The 21,233-nt window shown below is 38.3% G+C and overlaps 9 non-coding genes across 9 annotated transcripts; all 9 read right to left on the bottom strand.

The window, feature by feature from the left end:
- Positions 1-1,857: 1,857 nt before the first annotated feature.
- Positions 1,858-1,930, bottom strand: trnat-ugu. Its single transcript has one exon. It is a non-coding gene; the product is annotated as a tRNA-Thr (tRNA).
- Positions 1,931-4,106: 2,176 nt separating this feature from the next.
- trnat-ugu lies at positions 4,107-4,179 on the bottom strand. Its single transcript has one exon. It is a non-coding gene; the product is annotated as a tRNA-Thr (tRNA).
- A 2,178-nt stretch (positions 4,180-6,357) lies between these two features.
- trnat-ugu lies at positions 6,358-6,430 on the bottom strand. The gene has a single exon. It is a non-coding gene; the product is annotated as a tRNA-Thr (tRNA).
- A 2,175-nt stretch (positions 6,431-8,605) lies between these two features.
- trnat-ugu lies at positions 8,606-8,678 on the bottom strand. The gene has a single exon. It is a non-coding gene; the product is annotated as a tRNA-Thr (tRNA).
- A 2,176-nt stretch (positions 8,679-10,854) lies between these two features.
- On the bottom strand, positions 10,855-10,927 carry trnat-ugu. Its single transcript has one exon. It is a non-coding gene; the product is annotated as a tRNA-Thr (tRNA).
- A 2,175-nt stretch (positions 10,928-13,102) lies between these two features.
- Positions 13,103-13,175, bottom strand: trnat-ugu. The gene has a single exon. It is a non-coding gene; the product is annotated as a tRNA-Thr (tRNA).
- Positions 13,176-15,348: 2,173 nt separating this feature from the next.
- On the bottom strand, positions 15,349-15,421 carry trnat-ugu. The gene has a single exon. It is a non-coding gene; the product is annotated as a tRNA-Thr (tRNA).
- A 2,176-nt stretch (positions 15,422-17,597) lies between these two features.
- On the bottom strand, positions 17,598-17,670 carry trnat-ugu. The gene has a single exon. It is a non-coding gene; the product is annotated as a tRNA-Thr (tRNA).
- Positions 17,671-19,851: 2,181 nt separating this feature from the next.
- On the bottom strand, positions 19,852-19,924 carry trnat-ugu. Its single transcript has one exon. It is a non-coding gene; the product is annotated as a tRNA-Thr (tRNA).
- Between the last annotated feature and the right edge of the window lie 1,309 nt (positions 19,925-21,233).

Genomic DNA, 21,233 nt, shown 5'->3' with positions numbered 1-21,233 from the left:
TAGATTGTGTGTCCTTTCAATGTAACTGTCTCTATCATTTCCAATCCCCCATACATTTTTTTTTTTAAACATTCCATTGTATTATTTTCCCTTAACCCTACCACCCCTCCCCTAATTGGAGTAAATTAATGGACATCAATACTTAGGCTTCTACTTCTAGCTTATACATACAATAAACATATTAGGGACACAGTATATTTTACATTAGTCATATCTTTATATTTTTAATTTTAGTCCCACCCATCAGCTACCCTCAACCCCTCACACCAATCTCTGAAAACCATCCAACTTTATAATGGTACACTTATCATAGTTCAGTTGTATTCCAGAGAGGTTAGAGAAATGATCTAGATTGTCTATGAGGCTGTGCAGCGATCCAAATGGTGGTTTTAAAAGAAAGCATGAGTCCTCAGCGTACAATGACACCTTTGTTTTTAAGCCCCGGATTTCTATCCCCTTGATTTTATTGTTGCATCTGATTTTAATAGCTAACATTTCGATGGTCATAATAAAGAGATATGTCGACAGTGGACAATCTTGTTTCACTCCTCTTGACAGTAATTCCCTCTTCCGACAACATCCAGTGAAATTGGAGAGCGCCAAATTCAAATACAAAGTCATAATATTAAACATTCATGAAGATACAAGTGTCTAATATCATTTAAAAGCTTAACTTCTTGTTAATCCAAATGCGTTGCCAGATTTCAAAAAGGCTTTACGGCGGAAGCATACCCTGTGATTATCTGAGGACAGCGCCCCACATCAAAATATTTTTTAAACCAGCACAGGCTTCACAGAATCGCAAATAGCGATGAAATAAATCACTTACCTTTTAAGATCTTCCTCTGTTTTCAATCCCAAGGGTCCCAGCTACACAACGAATGCTTGTTTTGTTTGATAAAGTCCTTCTTTATTTCCAAAAAAGTTAGTTTAGTTGGCGCCATTGATTTCAGTAATCCACTCCTTCAACATGCATACAAAGGAATCCAAAAAGCTACCGGTAAACTTTGTTCATACAAGTCAAACAATGTTCTATTCAATCCTCAGGTACCCTAATTTGTAAATAAAGGATAATACTCCAGACAGAAAGAACGGTGTTCAATAGGAAAGGAAAATAACGAAGAGCGCACCCTCATTCACGGGCGCCAAAAGCCTACTTTTCCTGTTGAGCTCCCTTGGGAAAAACTACTATTACTTGTTCGTATTTCAACAAACAAGCCTGAAACCCTGTATAAAGACTGTTGACATCTAGTGGAATCCATAGGTACAGCAATCTGGGAGGAATTTTTATATACAGACCCATAGACTTGCATTGGAAAGGTTTCTTAGCGCCAAAAAATCAAACGATTTCTGGATGGATTTTCCTTGGGTTTTCGCCTGCCATATGAATTCAGTTATACTCACAAACATTATTTTAACCGTTTAGAAAATTCAAAGTGTTTTCCATCAAATTCTATCAATTATATGCATTTCCTAGCTTCTGGGCCTGAATAACAGGCAGTTTACTTTGGGCACGTCAGTCAGGCAGAAATTCAGAATACTGCCCCCTCGCCTTAAGAAGTTTTAATACTTTCTCAGAAGTAGCCATTATTTACTATACTGAACAAAAAAAAAATATATGCAACACGCAACAATTGAAACGTTTTTACTGAGTTACAGTTAATATAAGGAAAAGTTCAAGTTAATGTTGTTATTCTTTCAACGTGCATCACTGGATTACATGACCTCTGCTACTCCTGTCTCTAGTTTCAGCACTTTTTAAATCATGATGGGGAGCCCAGGACAGAATTGGCAAATGGAAACTCCCACCCTTTGTCAAGTTTCAGATGAATGTCACAGAGGGTAGAGTCAAAATCGAGGCCCCAGTGAGAATTGAACTCACGACCCCTGGTTTACAAGACCAGTGCTCTAACCACTGAGCTATGGAGCCATACAGGTATACTTGAAGAATTGGAACGTTATAAAGAACACACCCGTCATACAGTTAAAAAAAGAGGCACACCAAAGTAACCAAACATGCAGGTTTCCCAGTCTGGCTCCTACAGTAAATGCAGATTTGTGACATCCTTTGTTATACATTTAATGACAAACTCTCCCAGGTCTATGTGACCCACAGGCAGGTCTGGTCTAGTGGTCAACATTCTTCAGAAATCTCCTTTAATAGTCTCCTCTCCTCCTTTCATTGTGTCCTCTCCTTCATGACCATCTATTTAGTTATTTTTAGGGGTAGATCAGCTTTAATACTGCAGATAGATTGTGTGTCCTTTCAATGTAACTGTCTCTATCATTTCCAATCCCCCATACATTTTTTTTTACAAACATTCCATTGTATTATTTTCCCTTAACCCTACCACCCCTCCCCTAATTGGAGTAAATGAATGGACATCAATACTTAGGCTTCTACTTCTAGCTTATACATACAATAAACATATTAGGGACACAGTATATTTTACATTAGTCATATTTTTATATTTTTAATTTTAGTCCCACCCATCAGCTACCCTCAACCCCTCACACCAATCTCTGAAAACCATCCAACTTTATAATGGTACACTTATCATAGTTCAGTTGTATTCCAGAGAGGTTAGAGAAATGATCTAGATTGTCTATGAGGCTGTGCAGCGATCCAAATGGTGGTTTTAAAAGAAAGCATGAGTCCTCAGCGTACAATGACACCTTTGTTTTTAAGCCCCGGATTTCTATCCCCTTGATTTTATTGTTGCATCTGATTTTAATAGCTAACATTTCGATGGCCATAATAAAGAGATATGTCGACAGTGGACAATCTTGTTTCACTCCTCTTGACAGTAATTCCCTCTTCCGACAACATCCAGTGAAATTGGAGAGCGCCAAATTCAAATACAAAGTCATAATATTAAACATTCATGAAGATACAAGTGTCTAATATCATTTAAAAGCTTAACTTCTTGTTAATCCAAATGCGTTGCCAGATTTCAAAAAGGCTTTACGGCGGAAGCATACCCTGTGATTATCTGAGGACAGCGCCCCACATCAAAATATTTTTTAAACCAGCACAGGCTTCACAGAATCGCAAATAGCGATGAAATAAATCACTTACCTTTTAAGATCTTCCTCTGTTTTCAATCCCAAGGGTCCCAGCTACACAACGAATGCTTGTTTTGTTTGATAAAGTCCTTCTTTATTTCCAAAAAGTTAGTTTAGTTGGCGCCATTGATTTCAGTAATCCACTCCTTCAACATGCATACAAAGGAATCCAAAAAGCTACCGGTAAACTTTGTTCATACAAGTCAAACAATGTTCTATTCAATCCTCAGGTACCCTAATTTGTAAATAAAGGATAATACTCCAGACAGAAAGAACGGTGTTCAATAGGAAAGGAAAATAACGAAGAGCGCACCCTCATTCACGGGCGCCAAAAGCCTACTTTTCCTGTTGAGCTCCCTTGGGAAAAACTACTATTACTTGTTCGTATTTCAACAAACAAGCCTGAAACCCTGTATAAAGACTGTTGACATCTAGTGGAATCCATAGGTACAGCAATCTGGGAGGAATTTTTATATACAGACCCATAGACTTGCATTGGAAAGGTTTCTTAGCGCCAAAAAATCAAACGATTTCTGGATGGATTTTCCTTGGGTTTTCGCCTGCCATATGAATTCAGTTATACTCACAAACATTATTTTAACCGTTTAGAAAATTCAAAGTGTTTTCCATCAAATTCTATCAATTATATGCATTTCCTAGCTTCTGGGCCTGAATAACAGGCAGTTTACTTTGGGCACGTCAGTCAGGCAGAAATTCAGAATACTGCCCCCTCGCCTTAAGAAGTTTTAATACTTTCTCAGAAGTAGCCATTATTTACTATACTGAACAACAAAAAAATATATGCAACACGCAACAATTGAAACGTTTTTACTGAGTTACAGTTAATATAAGGAAAAGTTCAAGTTAATGTTGTTATTCTTTCAACGTGCATCACTGGATTACATGACCTCTGCTACTCCTGTCTCTAGTTTCAGCACTTTTTAAATCATGATGGGGAGCCCAGGACAGAATTGGCAAATGGAAACTCCCACCCTTTGTCAAGTTTCAGATGAATGTCACAGAGGGTAGAGTCAAAATCGAGGCCCCAGTGAGAATTGAACTCACGACCCCTGGTTTACAAGACCAGTGCTCTAACCACTGAGCTATGGAGCCATACAGGTATACTTGAAGAATTGGAACGTTATAAAGAACACACCCGTCATACAGTTAAAAAAAGAGGCACACCGAAGTAACCAAACATGCAGGTTTCCCAGTCTGGCTCCTACAGTAAATGCAGATTTGTGACATCCGTTGTTATACATTTAATGACAAACTCTCCCAGGTCTATGTGACCCACAGGCAGGTCTGGTCTAGTGGTCAACATTCTTCAGAAATCTCCTTTAATAGTCTCCTCTCCTCCTTTCATTGTGTCCTCTCCTTCATGACCATCTATTTAGTTATTTTTAGGGGTAGATCAGCTTTAATACTGCAGATAGATTGTGTGTCCTTTCAATGTAACTGTCTCTATCATTTCCAATCCCCCATACATTTTTTTTTTTACAAACATTCCATTGTATTATTTTCCCTTAACCCTACCACCCCTCCCCTAATTGGAGTAAATGAATGGACATCAATACTTAGGCTTCTACTTCTAGCTTATACATACAATAAACATATTAGGGACACAGTATATTTTACATTAGTCACATTTTATATTTTTAATTTTAGTCCCACCCATCAGCTACCCTCAACCCCTCACACCAATCTCTGAAAACCATCCAACTTTATAATGGTACACTTATCATAGTTCAGTTGTATTCCAGAGAGGTTAGAGAAATGATCTAGATTGTCTATGAGGCTGTGCAGCGATCCAAATGGTGGTTTTAAAAGAAAGCATGAGTCCTCAGCGTACAATGACACCTTTGTTTTTAAGCCCCGGATTTCTATCCCCTTGATTTTATTGTTGCATCTGATTTTAATAGCTAACATTTCGATGGCCATAATAAAGAGATATGTCGACAGTGGACAATCTTGTTTCACTCCTCTTGACAGTAATTCCCTCTTCCGACAACATCCAGTGAAATTGGAGAGCGCCAAATTCAAATACAAAGTCATAATATTAAACATTCATGAAGATACAAGTGTCTAATATCATTTAAAAGCTTAACTTCTTGTTAATCCAAATGCGTTGCCAGATTTCAAAAAGGCTTTACGGCGGAAGCATACCCTGTGATTATCTGAGGACAGCGCCCCACATCAAAATATTTTTTAAACCAGCACAGGCTTCACAGAATCGCAAATAGCGATGAAATAAATCACTTACCTTTTAAGATCTTCCTCTGTTTTCAATCCCAAGGGTCCCAGCTACACAACGAATGCTTGTTTTGTTTGATAAAGTCCTTCTTTATTTCCAAAAAGTTAGTTTAGTTGGCGCCATTGATTTCAGTAATCCACTCCTTCAACATGCATACAAAGGAATCCAAAAAGCTACCGGTAAACTTTGTTCATACAAGTCAAACAATGTTCTATTCAATCCTCAGGTACCCTAATTTGTAAATAAAGGATAATACTCCAGACAGAAAGAACGGTGTTCAATAGGAAAGGAAAATAACGAAGAGCGCACCCTCATTCACGGGCGCCAAAAGCCTACTTTTCCTGTTGAGCTCCCTTGGGAAAAACTACTATTACTTGTTCGTATTTCAACAAACAAGCCTGAAACCCTGTATAAAGACTGTTGACATCTAGTGGAATCCATAGGTACAGCAATCTGGGAGGAATTTTTATATACAGACCCATAGACTTGCATTGGAAAGGTTTCTTAGCGCCAAAAAATCAAACGATTTCTGGATGGATTTTCCTTGGGTTTTCGCCTGCCATATGAATTCAGTTATACTCACAAACATTATTTTAACCGTTTAGAAAATTCAAAGTGTTTTCCATCAAATTCTATCAATTATATGCATTTCCTAGCTTCTGGGCCTGAATAACAGGCAGTTTACTTTGGGCACGTCAGTCAGGCAGAAATTCAGAATACTGCCCCCTCGCCTTAAGAAGTTTTAATACTTTCTCAGAAGTAGCCATTATTTACTATACTGAACAACAAAAAAAATATATGCAACACGCAACAATTGAAACGTTTTTACTGAGTTACAGTTAATATAAGGAAAAGTTCAAGTTAATGTTGTTATTCTTTCAACGTGCATCACTGGATTACATGACCTCTGCTACTCCTGTCTCTAGTTTCAGCACTTTTTAAATCATGATGGGGAGCCCAGGACAGAATTGGCAAATGGAAACTCCCACCCTTTGTCAAGTTTCAGATGAATGTCACAGAGGGTAGAGTCAAAATCGAGGCCCCAGTGAGAATTGAACTCACGACCCCTGGTTTACAAGACCAGTGCTCTAACCACTGAGCTATGGAGCCATACAGGTATACTTGAAGAATTGGAACGTTATAAAGAACACACCCGTCATACAGTTAAAAAAGAGGCACACCGAAGTAACCAAACATGCAGGTTTCCCAGTCTGGCTCCTACAGTAAATGCAGATTTGTGACATCCGTTGTTATACATTTAATGACAAACTCTCCCAGGTCTATGTGACCCACAGGCAGGTCTGGTCTAGTGGTCAACATTCTTCAGAAATCTCCTTTAATAGTCTCCTCTCCTCCTTTCATTGTGTCCTCTCCTTCATGACCATCTATTTAGTTATTTTTAGGGGTAGATCAGCTTTAATACTGCAGATAGATTGTGTGTCCTTTCAATGTAACTGTCTCTATCATTTCCAATCCCCCATACATTTTTTTTTACAAACATTCCATTGTATTATTTTCCCTTAACCCTACCACCCCTCCCCTAATTGGAGTAAATGAATGGACATCAATACTTAGGCTTCTACTTCTAGCTTATACATACAATAAACATATTAGGGACACAGTATATTTTACATTAGTCACATTTTAATATTTTTAATTTTAGTCCCACCCATCAGCTACCCTCAACCCCTCACACCAATCTCTGAAAACCATCCAACTTTATAATGGTACACTTATCATAGTTCAGTTGTATTCCAGAGAGGTTAGAGAAATGATCTAGATTGTCTATGAGGCTGTGCAGCGATCCAAATGGTGGTTTTAAAAGAAAGCATGAGTCCTCAGCGTACAATGACACCTTTGTTTTTAAGCCCCGGATTTCTATCCCCTTGATTTTATTGTTGCATCTGATTTTAATAGCTAACATTTCGATGGCCATAATAAAGAGATATGTCGACAGTGGACAATCTTGTTTCACTCCTCTTGACAGTAATTCCCTCTTCCGACAACATCCAGTGAAATTGGAGAGCGCCAAATTCAAATACAAAGTCATAATATTAAACATTCATGAAGATACAAGTGTCTAATATCATTTAAAAGCTTAACTTCTTGTTAATCCAAATGCGTTGCCAGATTTCAAAAAGGCTTTACGGCGGAAGCATACCCTGTGATTATCTGAGGACAGCGCCCCACATCAAAATATTTTTTAAACCAGCACAGGCTTCACAGAATCGCAAATAGCGATGAAATAAATCACTTACCTTTTAAGATCTTCCTCTGTTTTCAATCCCAAGGGTCCCAGCTACACAACGAATGCTTGTTTTGTTTGATAAAGTCCTTCTTTATTTCCAAAAAGTTAGTTTAGTTGGCGCCATTGATTTCAGTAATCCACTCCTTCAACATGCATACAAAGGAATCCAAAAAGCTACCGGTAAACTTTGTTCATACAAGTCAAACAATGTTCTATTCAATCCTCAGGTACCCTAATTTGTAAATAAAGGATAATACTCCAGACAGAAAGAACGGTGTTCAATAGGAAAGGAAAATAACGAAGAGCGCACCCTCATTCACGGGCGCCAAAAGCCTACTTTTCCTGTTGAGCTCCCTTGGGAAAAACTACTATTACTTGTTCGTATTTCAACAAACAAGCCTGAAACCCTGTATAAAGACTGTTGACATCTAGTGGAATCCATAGGTACAGCAATCTGGGAGGAATTTTTATATACAGACCCATAGACTTGCATTGGAAAGGTTTCTTAGCGCCAAAAAATCAAACGATTTCTGGATGGATTTTCCTTGGGTTTTCGCCTGCCATATGAATTCAGTTATACTCACAAACATTATTTTAACCGTTTAGAAAATTCAAAGTGTTTTCCATCAAATTCTATCAATTATATGCATTTCCTAGCTTCTGGGCCTGAATAACAGGCAGTTTACTTTGGGCACGTCAGTCAGGCAGAAATTCAGAATACTGCCCCCTCGCCTTAAGAAGTTTTAATACTTTCTCAGAAGTAGCCATTATTTACTATACTGAACAACAAAAAAATATATGCAACACGCAACAATTGAAACGTTTTTACTGAGTTACAGTTAATATAAGGAAAAGTTCAAGTTAATGTTGTTATTCTTTCAACGTGCATCACTGGATTACATGACCTCTGCTACTCCTGTCTCTAGTTTCAGCACTTTTTAAATCATGATGGGGAGCCCAGGACAGAATTGGCAAATGGAAACTCCCACCCTTTGTCAAGTTTCAGATGAATGTCACAGAGGGTAGAGTCAAAATCGAGGCCCCAGTGAGAATTGAACTCACGACCCCTGGTTTACAAGACCAGTGCTCTAACCACTGAGCTATGGAGCCATACAGGTATACTTGAAGAATTGGAACGTTATAAAGAACACACCCGTCATACAGTTAAAAAAAGAGGCACACCAAAGTAACCAAACATGCAGGTTTCCCAGTCTGGCTCCTACAGTAAATGCAGATTTGTGACATCCTTTGTTATACATTTAATGACAAACTCTCCCAGGTCTATGTGACCCACAGGCAGGTCTGGTCTAGTGGTCAACATTCTTCAGAAATCTCCTTTAATAGTCTCCTCTCCTCCTTTCATTGTGTCCTCTCCTTCATGACCATCTATTTAGTTATTTTTAGGGGTAGATCAGCTTTAATACTGCAGATAGATTGTGTGTCCTTTCAATGTAACTGTCTCTATCATTTCCAATCCCCCATACATTTTTCTTTTACAAACATTCCATTGTATTATTTTCCCTTAACCCTACCACCCCTCCCCTAATTGGAGTAAATGAATGGACATCAATACTTAGGCTTCTACTTCTAGCTTATACATACAATAAACATATTAGGGACACAGTATATTTTACATTAGTCACATTTTAATATTTTTAATTTTAGTCCCACCCATCAGCTACCCTCAACCCCTCACACCAATCTCTGAAAACCATCCAACTTTATAATGGTACACTTATCATAGTTCAGTTGTATTCCAGAGAGGTTAGAGAAATGATCTAGATTGTCTATGAGGCTGTGCAGCGATCCAAATGGTGGTTTTAAAAGAAAGCATGAGTCCTCAGCGTACAATGACACCTTTGTTTTTAAGCCCCGGATTTCTATCCCCTTGATTTTATTGTTGCATCTGATTTTAATAGCTAACATTTCGATGGCCATAATAAAGAGATATGTCGACAGTGGACAATCTTGTTTCACTCCTCTTGACAGTAATTCCCTCTTCCGACAACATCCAGTGAAATTGGAGAGCGCCAAATTCAAATACAAAGTCATAATATTAAACATTCACGAAGATACAAGTGTCTAATATCATTTAAAAGCTTAACTTCTTGTTAATCCAAATGCGTTGCCAGATTTCAAAAAGGCTTTACGGCGGAAGCATACCCTGTGATTATCTGAGGACAGCGCCCCACATCAAAATATTTTTTAAACCAGCACAGGCTTCACAGAATCGCAAATAGCGATGAAATAAATCACTTACCTTTTAAGATCTTCCTCTGTTTTCAATCCCAAGGGTCCCAGCTACACAACGAATGCTTGTTTTGTTTGATAAAGTCCTTCTTTATTTCCAAAAAAGTTAGTTTAGTTGGCGCCATTGATTTCAGTAATCCACTCCTTCAACATGCATACAAAGGAATCCAAAAAGCTACCGGTAAACTTTGTTCATACAAGTCAAACAATGTTCTATTCAATCCTCAGGTACCCTAATTTGTAAATAAAGGATAATACTCCAGACAGAAAGAACGGTGTTCAATAGGAAAGGAAAATAACGAAGAGCGCACCCTCATTCACGGGCGCCAAAAGCCTACTTTTCCTGTTGAGCTCCCTTGGGAAAAACTACTATTACTTGTTCGTATTTCAACAAACAAGCCTGAAACCCTGTATAAAGACTGTTGACATCTAGTGGAATCCATAGGTACAGCAATCTGGGAGGAATTTTTATATACAGACCCATAGACTTGCATTGGAAAGGTTTCTTAGCGCCAAAAATCAAACGATTTCTGGATGGATTTTCCTTGGGTTTTCGCCTGCCATATGAATTCAGTTATACTCACAAACATTATTTTAACCGTTTAGAAAATTCAAAGTGTTTTCCATCAAATTCTATCAATTATATGCATTTCCTAGCTTCTGGGCCTGAATAACAGGCAGTTTACTTTGGGCACGTCAGTCAGGCAGAAATTCAGAATACTGCCCCCGCCTTAAGAAGTTTTAATACTTTCTCAGAAGTAGCCATTATTTACTATACTGAACAACAACAAAAATATATGCAACACGCAACAATTGAAACGTTTTTACTGAGTTACAGTTAATATAAGGAAAAGTTCAAGTTAATGTTGTTATTCTTTCAACGTGCATCACTGGATTACATGACCTCTGCTACTCCTGTCTCTAGTTTCAGCACTTTTTAAATCATGATGGGGAGCCCAGGACAGAATTGGCAAATGGAAACTCCCACCCTTTGTCAAGTTTCAGATGAATGTCACAGAGGGTAGAGTCAAAATCGAGGCCCCAGTGAGAATTGAACTCACGACCCCTGGTTTACAAGACCAGTGCTCTAACCACTGAGCTATGGAGCCATACAGGTATACTTGAAGAATTGGAACGTTATAAAGAACACACCCGTCATACAGTTAAAAAAAGAGGCACACAAAGTAACCAAACATGCAGGTTTCCCAGTCTGGCTCCAACAGTAAATGCAGATTTGTGACATCCTTTGTTATACATTTAATGACAAACTCTCCCAGGTCTATGTGACCCACAGGCAGGTCTGGTCTAGTGGTCAACATTCTTCAGAAATCTCCTTTAATAGTCTCCTCTCCTCCTTTCATTGTGTCCTCTCCTTCATGACCATCTATTTAGTTATTTTTAGGGGTAGATCAGCTTTAATACTGCAGATAGATTGTGTGTCCTTTCAATGTAACTGTCTCTATCATTTCCAATCCCCCATACATTTTTTTTTACAAACATTCCATTGTATTATTTTCCCTTAACCCTACCACCCCTCCCCTAATTGGAGTAAATGAATGGACATCAATACTTAGGCTTCTACTTCTAGCTTATACATACAATAAACATATTAGGGACACAGTATATTTTACATTAGTCACATTTTTATATTTTTAATTTTAGTCCCACCCATCAGCTACCCTCAACCCCTCACACCAATCTCTGAAAACCATCCAACTTTATAATGGTACACTTATCATAGTTCAGTTGTATTCCAGAGAGGTTAGAGAAATGATCTAGATTGTCTATGAGGCTGTGCAGCGATCCAAATGGTGGTTTTAAAAGAAAGCATGAGTCCTCAGCGTACAATGACACCTTTGTTTTTAAGCCCCGGATTTCTATCCCCTTGATTTTATTGTTGCATCTGATTTTAATAGCTAACATTTCGATGGCCATAATAAAGAGATATGTCGACAGTGGACAATCTTGTTTCACTCCTCTTGACAGTAATTCCCTCTTCCGACAACATCCAGTGAAATTGGAGAGCGCCAAATTCAAATACAAAGTCATAATATTAAACATTCACGAAGATACAAGTGTCTAATATCATTTAAAAGCTTAACTTCTTGTTAATCCAAATGCGTTGCCAGATTTCAAAAAGGCTTTACGGCGGAAGCATACCCTGTGATTATCTGAGGACAGCGCCCCACATCAAAATATTTTTTAAACCAGCACAGGCTTCACAGAATCGCAAATAGCGATGAAATAAATCACTTACCTTTTAAGATCTTCCTCTGTTTTCAATCCCAAGGGTCCCAGCTACACAACGAATGCTTGTTTTGTTTGATAAAGTCCTTCTTTATTTCCAAAAAGTTAGTTTAGTTGGCGCCATTGATTTCAGTAATCCACTCCTTCAACATGCATACAAAGGAATCCAAAAAGCTACCGGTAAACTTTGTTCATACAAGTCAAACAATGTTCTATTCAATCCTCAGGTACCCTAATTTGTAAATAAAGGATAATACTCCAGACAGAAAGAACGGTGTTCAATAGGAAAGGAAAATAACGAAGAGCGCACCCTCATTCACGGGCGCCAAAAGCCTACTTTTCCTGTTGAGCTCCCTTGGGAAAAACTACTATTACTTGTTCGTATTTCAACAAACAAGCCTGAAACCCTGTATAAAGACTGTTGACATCTAGTGGAATCCATAGGTACAGCAATCTGGGAGGAATTTTTATATACAGACCCATAGACTTGCATTGGAAAGGTTTCTTAGCGCCAAAAAATCAAACGATTTCTGGATGGATTTTCCTTGGGTTTTCGCCTGCCATATGAATTCAGTTATACTCACAAACATTATTTTAACCGTTTAGAAAATTCAAAGTGTTTTCCATCAAATTCTATCAATTATATGCATTTCCTAGCTTCTGGGCCTGAATAACAGGCAGTTTACTTTGGGCACGTCAGTCAGGCAGAAATTCAGAATACTGCCCCCTCGCCTTAAGAAGTTTTAATACTTTCTCAGAAGTAGCCATTATTTACTATACTGAACAACAAAAAAATATATGCAACACGCAACAATTGAAACGTTTTTACTGAGTTACAGTTAATATAAGGAAAAGTTCAAGTTAATGTTGTTATTCTTTCAACGTGCATCACTGGATTACATGACCTCTGCTACTCCTGTCTCTAGTTTCAGCACTTTTTAAATCATGATGGGGAGCCCAGGACAGAATTGGCAAATGGAAACTCCCACCCTTTGTCAAGTTTCAGATGAATGTCACAGAGGGTAGAGTCAAAATCGAGGCCCCAGTGAGAATTGAACTCACGACCCCTGGTTTACAAGACCAGTGCTCTAACCACTGAGCTATGGAGCCATACAGGTATACTTGAAGAATTGGAACGTTATAAAGAACACACCCGTCATACAGTTAAAAAAAGAGGCACACCAAGTAACCAAACATGCAGGTTTCCCAGTCTGGCTCCTACAGTAAATGCAGATTTGTGACATCCTTTGTTATACATTTAATGACAAACTCTCCCAGGTCTATGTGACCCACAGGCAGGTCTGGTCTAGTGGTCAACATTCTTCAGAAATCTCCTTTAATAGTCTCCTCTCCTCCTTTCATTGTGTCCTCTCCTTCATGACCATCTATTTAGTTATTTTTAGGGGTAGATCAGCTTTAATACTGCAGATAGATTGTGTGTCCTTTCAATGTAACTGTCTCTATCATTTCCAATCCCCCATACATTTTTTTTTACAAACATTCCATTGTATTATTTTCCCTTAACCCTACCACCCCTCCCCTAATTGGAGTAAATGAATGGACATCAATACTTAGGCTTCTACTTCTAGCTTATACATACAATAAACATATTAGGGACACAGTATATTTTACATTAGTCACATTTTAATATTTTTAATTTTAGTCCCACCCATCAGCTACCCTCAACCCTCACACCAATCTCTGAAAACCATCCAACTTTATAATGGTACACTTATCATAGTTCAGTTGTATTCCAGAGAGGTTAGAGAAATGATCTAGATTGTCTATGAGGCTGTGCAGCGATCCAAATGGTGGTTTTAAAAGAAAGCATGAGTCCTCAGCGTACAATGACACCTTTGTTTTTAAGCCCCGGATTTCTATCCCCTTGATTTTATTGTTGCATCTGATTTTAATAGCTAACATTTCGATGGCCATAATAAAGAGATATGTCGACAGTGGACAATCTTGTTTCACTCCTCTTGACAGTAATTCCCTCTTCCGACAACATCCAGTGAAATTGGAGAGCGCCAAATTCAAATACAAAGTCATAATATTAAACATTCACGAAGATACAAGTGTCTAATATCATTTAAAAGCTTAACTTCTTGTTAATCCAAATGCGTTGCCAGATTTCAAAAAGGCTTTACGGCGGAAGCATACCCTGTGATTATCTGAGGACAGCGCCCCACATCAAAATATTTTTTAAACCAGCACAGGCTTCACAGAATCGCAAATAGCGATGAAATAAATCACTTACCTTTTAAGATCTTCCTCTGTTTTCAATCCCAAGGGTCCCAGCTACACAACGAATGCTTGTTTTGTTTGATAAAGTCCTTCTTTATTTCCAAAAAGTTAGTTTAGTTGGCGCCATTGATTTCAGTAATCCACTCCTTCAACATGCATACAAAGGAATCCAAAAAGCTACCGGTAAACTTTGTTCATACAAGTCAAACAATGTTCTATTCAATCCTCAGGTACCCTAATTTGTAAATAAAGGATAATACTCCAGACAGAAAGAACGGTGTTCAATAGGAAAGGAAAATAACGAAGAGCGCACCCTCATTCACGGGCGCCAAAAGCCTACTTTTCCTGTTGAGCTCCCTTGGGAAAAACTACTATTACTTGTTCGTATTTCAACAAACAAGCCTGAAACCCTGTATAAAGACTGTTGACATCTAGTGGAATCCATAGGTACAGCAATCTGGGAGGAATTTTTATATACAGACCCATAGACTTGCATTGGAAAGGTTTCTTAGCGCCAAAAATCAAACGATTTCTGGATGGATTTTCCTTGGGTTTTCGCCTGCCATATGAATTCAGTTATACTCACAAACATTATTTTAACCGTTTAGAAAATTCAAAGTGTTTTCCATCAAATTCTATCAATTATATGCATTTCCTAGCTTCTGGGCCTGAATAACAGGCAGTTTACTTTGGGCACGTCAGTCAGGCAGAAATTCAGAATACTGCCCCCTCGCCTTAAGAAGTTTTAATACTTTCTCAGAAGTAGCCATTATTTACTATACTGAACAACAAAAAAATATATGCAACACGCAACAATTGAAACGTTTTTACTGAGTTACAGTTAATATAAGGAAAAGTTCAAGTTAATGTTGTTATTCTTTCAACGTGCATCACTGGATTACATGACCTCTGCTACTCCTGTCTCTAGTTTCAGCACTTTTTAAATCATGATGGGGAGCCCAGGACAGAATTGGCAAATGGAAACTCCCACCCTTTGTCAAGTTTCAGATGAATGTCACAGAGGGTAGAGTCAAAATCGAGGCCCCAGTGAGAATTGAACTCACGACCCCTGGTTTACAAGACCAGTGCTCTAACCACTGAGCTATGGAGCCATACAGGTATACTTGAAGAATTGGAACGTTATAAAGAACACACCCGTCATACAGTTAAAAAAAGAGGCCCACCAAAGTAACCAAACATGCAGGTTTCCCAGTCTGGCTCCAACAGTAAATGCAGATTTGTGACATCCTTTGTTATACATTTAATGACAAACTCTCCCAGGTCTATGTGACCCACAGGCAGGTCTGGTCTAGTGGTCAACATTCTTCAGAAATCTCCTTTAATAGTCTCCTCTCCTCCTTTCATTGTGTCCTCTCCTTCATGACCATCTATTTAGTTATTTTTAGGGGTAGATCAGCTTTAATACTGCAGATAGATTGTGTGTCCTTTCAATGTAACTGTCTCTATCATTTCCAATCCCCCATACATTTTTTTTACAAACATTCCATTGTATTATTTTCCCTTAACCCTACCACCCCTCCCCTAATTGGAGTAAATGAATGGACATCAATACTTAGGCTTCTACTTCTAGCTTATACATACAATAAACATATTAGGGACACAGTATATTTTACATTAGTCACATTTTAATATTTTTAATTTTAGTCCCACCCATCAGCTACCCTCAACCCCTCACACCAATCTCTGAAAACCATCCAACTTTATAATGGTACACTTATCATAGTTCAGTTGTATTCCAGAGAGGTTAGAGAAATGATCTAGATTGTCTATGAGGCTGTGCAGCGATCCAAATGGTGGTTTTAAAAGAAAGCATGAGTCCTCAGCGTACAATGACACCTTTGTTTTTAAGCCCCGGATTTCTATCCCCTTGATTTTATTGTTGCATCTGATTTTAATAGCTAACATTTCGATGGCCATAATAAAGAGATATGTCGACAGTGGACAATCTTGTTTCACTCCTCTTGACAGTAATTCCCTCTTCCGACAACATCCAGTGAAATTGGAGAGCGCCAAATTCAAATACAAAGTCATAATATTAAACATTCACGAAGATACAAGTGTCTAATATCATTTAAAAGCTTAACTTCTTGTTAATCCAAATGCGTTGCCAGATTTCAAAAAGGCTTTACGGCGGAAGCATACCCTGTGATTATCTGAGGACAGCGCCCCACATCAAAATATTTTTTAAACCAGCACAGGCTTCACAGAATCGCAAATAGCGATGAAATAAATCACTTACCTTTTAAGATCTTCCTCTGTTTTCAATCCCAAGGGTCCCAGCTACACAACGAATGCTTGTTTTGTTTGATAAAGTCCTTCTTTATTTCCAAAAAAGTTAGTTTAGTTGGCGCCATTGATTTCAGTAATCCACTCCTTCAACATGCATACAAAGGAATCCAAAAAGCTACCGGTAAACTTTGTTCATACAAGTCAAACAATGTTCTATTCAATCCTCAGGTACCCTAATTTGTAAATAAAGGATAATACTCCAGACAGAAAGAACGGTGTTCAATAGGAAAGGAAAATAACGAAGAGCGCACCCTCATTCACGGGCGCCAAAAGCCTACTTTTCCTGTTGAGCTCCCTTGGGAAAAACTACTATTACTTGTTCGTATTTCAACAAACAAGCCTGAAACCCTGTATAAAGACTGTTGACATCTAGTGGAATCCATAGGTACAGCAATCTGGGAGGAATTTTTATATACAGACCCATAGACTTGCATTGGAAAGGTTTCTTAGCGCCAAAAAATCAAACGATTTCTGGATGGATTTTCCTTGGGTTTTCGCCTGCCATATGAATTCAGTTATACTCACAAACATTATTTTAACCGTTTAGAAAATTCAAAGTGTTTTCCATCAAATTCTATCAATTATATGCATTTCCTAGCTTCTGGGCCTGAATAACAGGCAGTTTACTTTGGGCACGTCAGTCAGGCAGAAATTCAGAATACTGCCCCTCGCCTTAAGAAGTTTTAATACTTTCTCAGAAGTAGCCATTATTTACTATACTGAACAACAACAAAAATATATGCAACACGCAACAATTGAAACGTTTTTACTGAGTTACAGTTAATATAAGGAAAAGTTCAAGTTAATGTTGTTATTCTTTCAACGTGCATCACTGGATTACATGACCTCTGCTACTCCTGTCTCTAGTTTCAGCACTTTTTAAATCATGATGGGGAGCCCAGGACAGAATTGGCAAATGGAAACTCCCACCCTTTGTCAAGTTTCAGATGAATGTCACAGAGGGTAGAGTCAAAATCGAGGCCCCAGTGAGAATTGAACTCACGACCCCTGGTTTACAAGACCAGTGCTCTAACCACTGAGCTATGGAGCCATACAGGTATACTTGAAGAATTGGAACGTTATAAAGAACACACCCGTCATACAGTTAAAAAAAGAGGCACACCGAAGTAACCAAACATGCAGGTTTCCCAGTCTGGCTCCTACAGTAAATGCAGATTTGTGACATCCGTTGTTATACATTTAATGACAAACTCTCCCAGGTCTATGTGACCCACAGGCAGGTCTGGTCTAGTGGTCAACATTCTTCAGAAATCTCCTTTAATAGTCTCCTCTCCTCCTTTCATTGTGTCCTCTCCTTCATGACCATCTATTTAGTTATTTTTAGGGGTAGATCAGCTTTAATACTGCAGATAGATTGTGTGTCCTTTCAATGTAACTGTCTCTATCATTTCCAATCCCCCATACATTTTTTTTTACAAACATTCCATTGTATTATTTTCCCTTAACCCTACCACCCCTCCCCTAATTGGAGTAAATGAATGGACATCAATACTTAGGCTTCTACTTCTAGCTTATACATACAATAAACATATTAGGGACACAGTATATTTTACATTAGTCACATTTTAATATTTTTAATTTTAGTCCCACCCATCAGCTACCCTCAACCCCTCACACCAATCTCTGAAAACCATCCAACTTTATAATGGTACACTTATCATAGTTCAGTTGTATTCCAGAGAGGTTAGAGAAATGATCTAGATTGTCTATGAGGCTGTGCAGCGATCCAAATGGTGGTTTTAAAAGAAAGCATGAGTCCTCAGCGTACAATGACACCTTTGTTTTTAAGCCCCGGATTTCTATCCCCTTGATTTTATTGTTGCATCTGATTTTAATAGCTAACATTTCGATGGCCATAATAAAGAGATATGTCGACAGTGGACAATCTTGTTTCACTCCTCTTGACAGTAATTCCCTCTTCCGACAACATCCAGTGAAATTGGAGAGCGCCAAATTCAAATACAAAGTCATAATATTAAACATTCACGAAGATACAAGTGTCTAATATCATTTAAAAGCTTAACTTCTTGTTAATCCAAATGCGTTGCCAGATTTCAAAAAGGCTTTACGGCGGAAGCATACCCTGTGATTATCTGAGGACAGCGCCCCACATCAAAATATTTTTTAAACCAGCACAGGCTTCACAGCAGAATCGCAAATAGCGATGAAATAAATCACTTACCTTTTAAGATCTTCCTCTGTTTTCAATCCCAAGGGTCCCAGCTACACAACGAATGCTTGTTTTGTTTGATAAAGTCCTTCTTTATTTCCAAAAAAGTTAGTTTAGTTGGCGCCATTGATTTCAGTAATCCACTCCTTCAACATGCATACAAAGGAATCCAAAAAGCTACCGGTAAACTTTGTTCATACAAGTCAAACAATGTTCTATTCAATCCTCAGGTACCCTAATTTGTAAATAAAGGATAATACTCCAGACAGAAAGAACGGTGTTCAATAGGAAAGGAAAATAACGAAGAGCGCACCCTCATTCACGGGCGCCAAAAGCCTACTTTTCCTGTTGAGCTCCCTTGGGAAAAACTACTATTACTTGTTCGTATTTCAACAAACAAGCCTGAAACCCTGTATAAAGACTGTTGACATCTAGTGGAATCCATAGGTACAGCAATCTGGGAGGAATTTTTATATACAGACCCATAGACTTGCATTGGAAAGGTTTCTTAGCGCCAAAAAATCAAACGATTTCTGGATGGATTTTCCTTGGGTTTTCGCCTGCCATATGAATTCAGTTATACTCACAAACATTATTTTAACCGTTTAGAAAATTCAAAGTGTTTTCCATCAAATTCTATCAATTATATGCATTTCCTAGCTTCTGGGCCTGAATAACAGGCAGTTTACTTTGGGCACGTCAGTCAGGCAGAAATTCAGAATACTGCCCCCTCGCCTTAAGAAGTTTTAATACTTTCTCAGAAGTAGCCATTATTTACTATACTGAACAACAACAAAAATATATGCAACACGCAACAATTGAAACGTTTTTACTGAGTTACAGTTAATATAAGGAAAAGTTCAAGTTAATGTTGTTATTCTTTCAACGTGCATCACTGGATTACATGACCTCTGCTACTCCTGTCTCTAGTTTCAGCACTTTTTAAATCATGATGGGGAGCCCAGGACAGAATTGGCAAATGGAAACTCCCACCCTTTGTCAAGTTTCAGATGAATGTCACAGAGGGTAGAGTCAAAATCGAGGCCCCAGTGAGAATTGAACTCACGACCCCTGGTTTACAAGACCAGTGCTCTAACCACTGAGCTATGGAGCCATACAGGTATACTTGAAGAATTGGAACGTTATAAAGAACACACCCGTCATACAGTTAAAAAAAGAGGCACACCAAAGTAACCAAACATGCAGGTTTCCCAGTCTGGCTCCTACAGTAAATGCAGATTTGTGACATCCGTTGTTATACATTTAATGACAAACTCTCCCAGGTCTATGTGACCCACAGGCAGGTCTGGTCTAGTGGTCAACATTCTTCAGAAATCTCCTTTAATAGTCTCCTCTCCTCCTTTCATTGTGTCCTCTCCTTCATGACCATCTATTTAGTTATTTTTAGGGGTAGATCAGCTTTAATACTGCAGATAGATTGTGTGTCCTTTCAATGTAACTGTCTCTATCATTTCCAATCCCCCATACATTTTTTTTTACAAACATTCCATTGTATTATTTTCCCTTAACCCTACCACCCCTCCCCTAATTGGAGTAAATGAATGGACATCAATACTTAGGCTTCTACTTCTAGCTTATACATACAATAAACATATTAGGGACACAGTATATTTTACATTAGTCACATTTTAATATTTTTAATTTTAGTCCCACCCATCAGCTACCCTCAACCCCTCACACCAATCTCTGAAAACCATCCAACTTTATAATGGTACACTTATCATAGTTCAGTTGTATTCCAGAGAGGTTAGAGAAATGATCTAGATTGTCTATGAGGCTGTGCAGCGATCCAAATGGTGGTTTTAAAAGAAAGCATGAGTCCTCAGCGTACAATGACACCTTTGTTTTTAAGCCCCGGATTTCTATCCCCTTGATTTTATTGTTGCATCTGATTTTAATAGCTAACATTTCGATGGCCATAATAAAGAGATATGTCGACAGTGGACAATCTTGTTTCACTCCTCTTGACAGTAATTCCCTCTTCCGACAACATCCAGTGAAATTGGAGAGCGCCAAATTCAAATACAAAGTCATAATATTAAACATTCACGAAGATACAAGTGTCTAATATCATTTAAAAGCTTAACTTCTTGTTAATCCAAATGCGTTGCCAGATTTCAAAAAGGCTTTACGGCGGAAGCATACCCTGTGATTATCTGAGGACAGCGCCCCACATCAAAATATTTTTTAAACCAGCACAGGCTTCACAGAATCGCAAATAGCGATGAAATAAATCACTTACCTTTTAAGATCTTCCTCTGTTTTCAATCCCAAGGGTCCCAGCTACACAACGAATGCTTGTTTTGTTTGATAAAGTCCTTCTTTATTTCCAAAAAGTTAGTTTAGTTGGCGCCATTGATTTCAGTAATCCACTCCTTCAACATGCATACAAAGGAATCCAA

This window comes from Oncorhynchus gorbuscha, linkage group LG15 (genome assembly GCF_021184085.1).
Source record: "Oncorhynchus gorbuscha isolate QuinsamMale2020 ecotype Even-year linkage group LG15, OgorEven_v1.0, whole genome shotgun sequence".
Classification (NCBI taxonomy): domain Eukaryota; kingdom Metazoa; phylum Chordata; class Actinopteri; order Salmoniformes; family Salmonidae; genus Oncorhynchus; species Oncorhynchus gorbuscha.
This window is presented reverse-complemented; position numbering and strand designations above follow the sequence as displayed.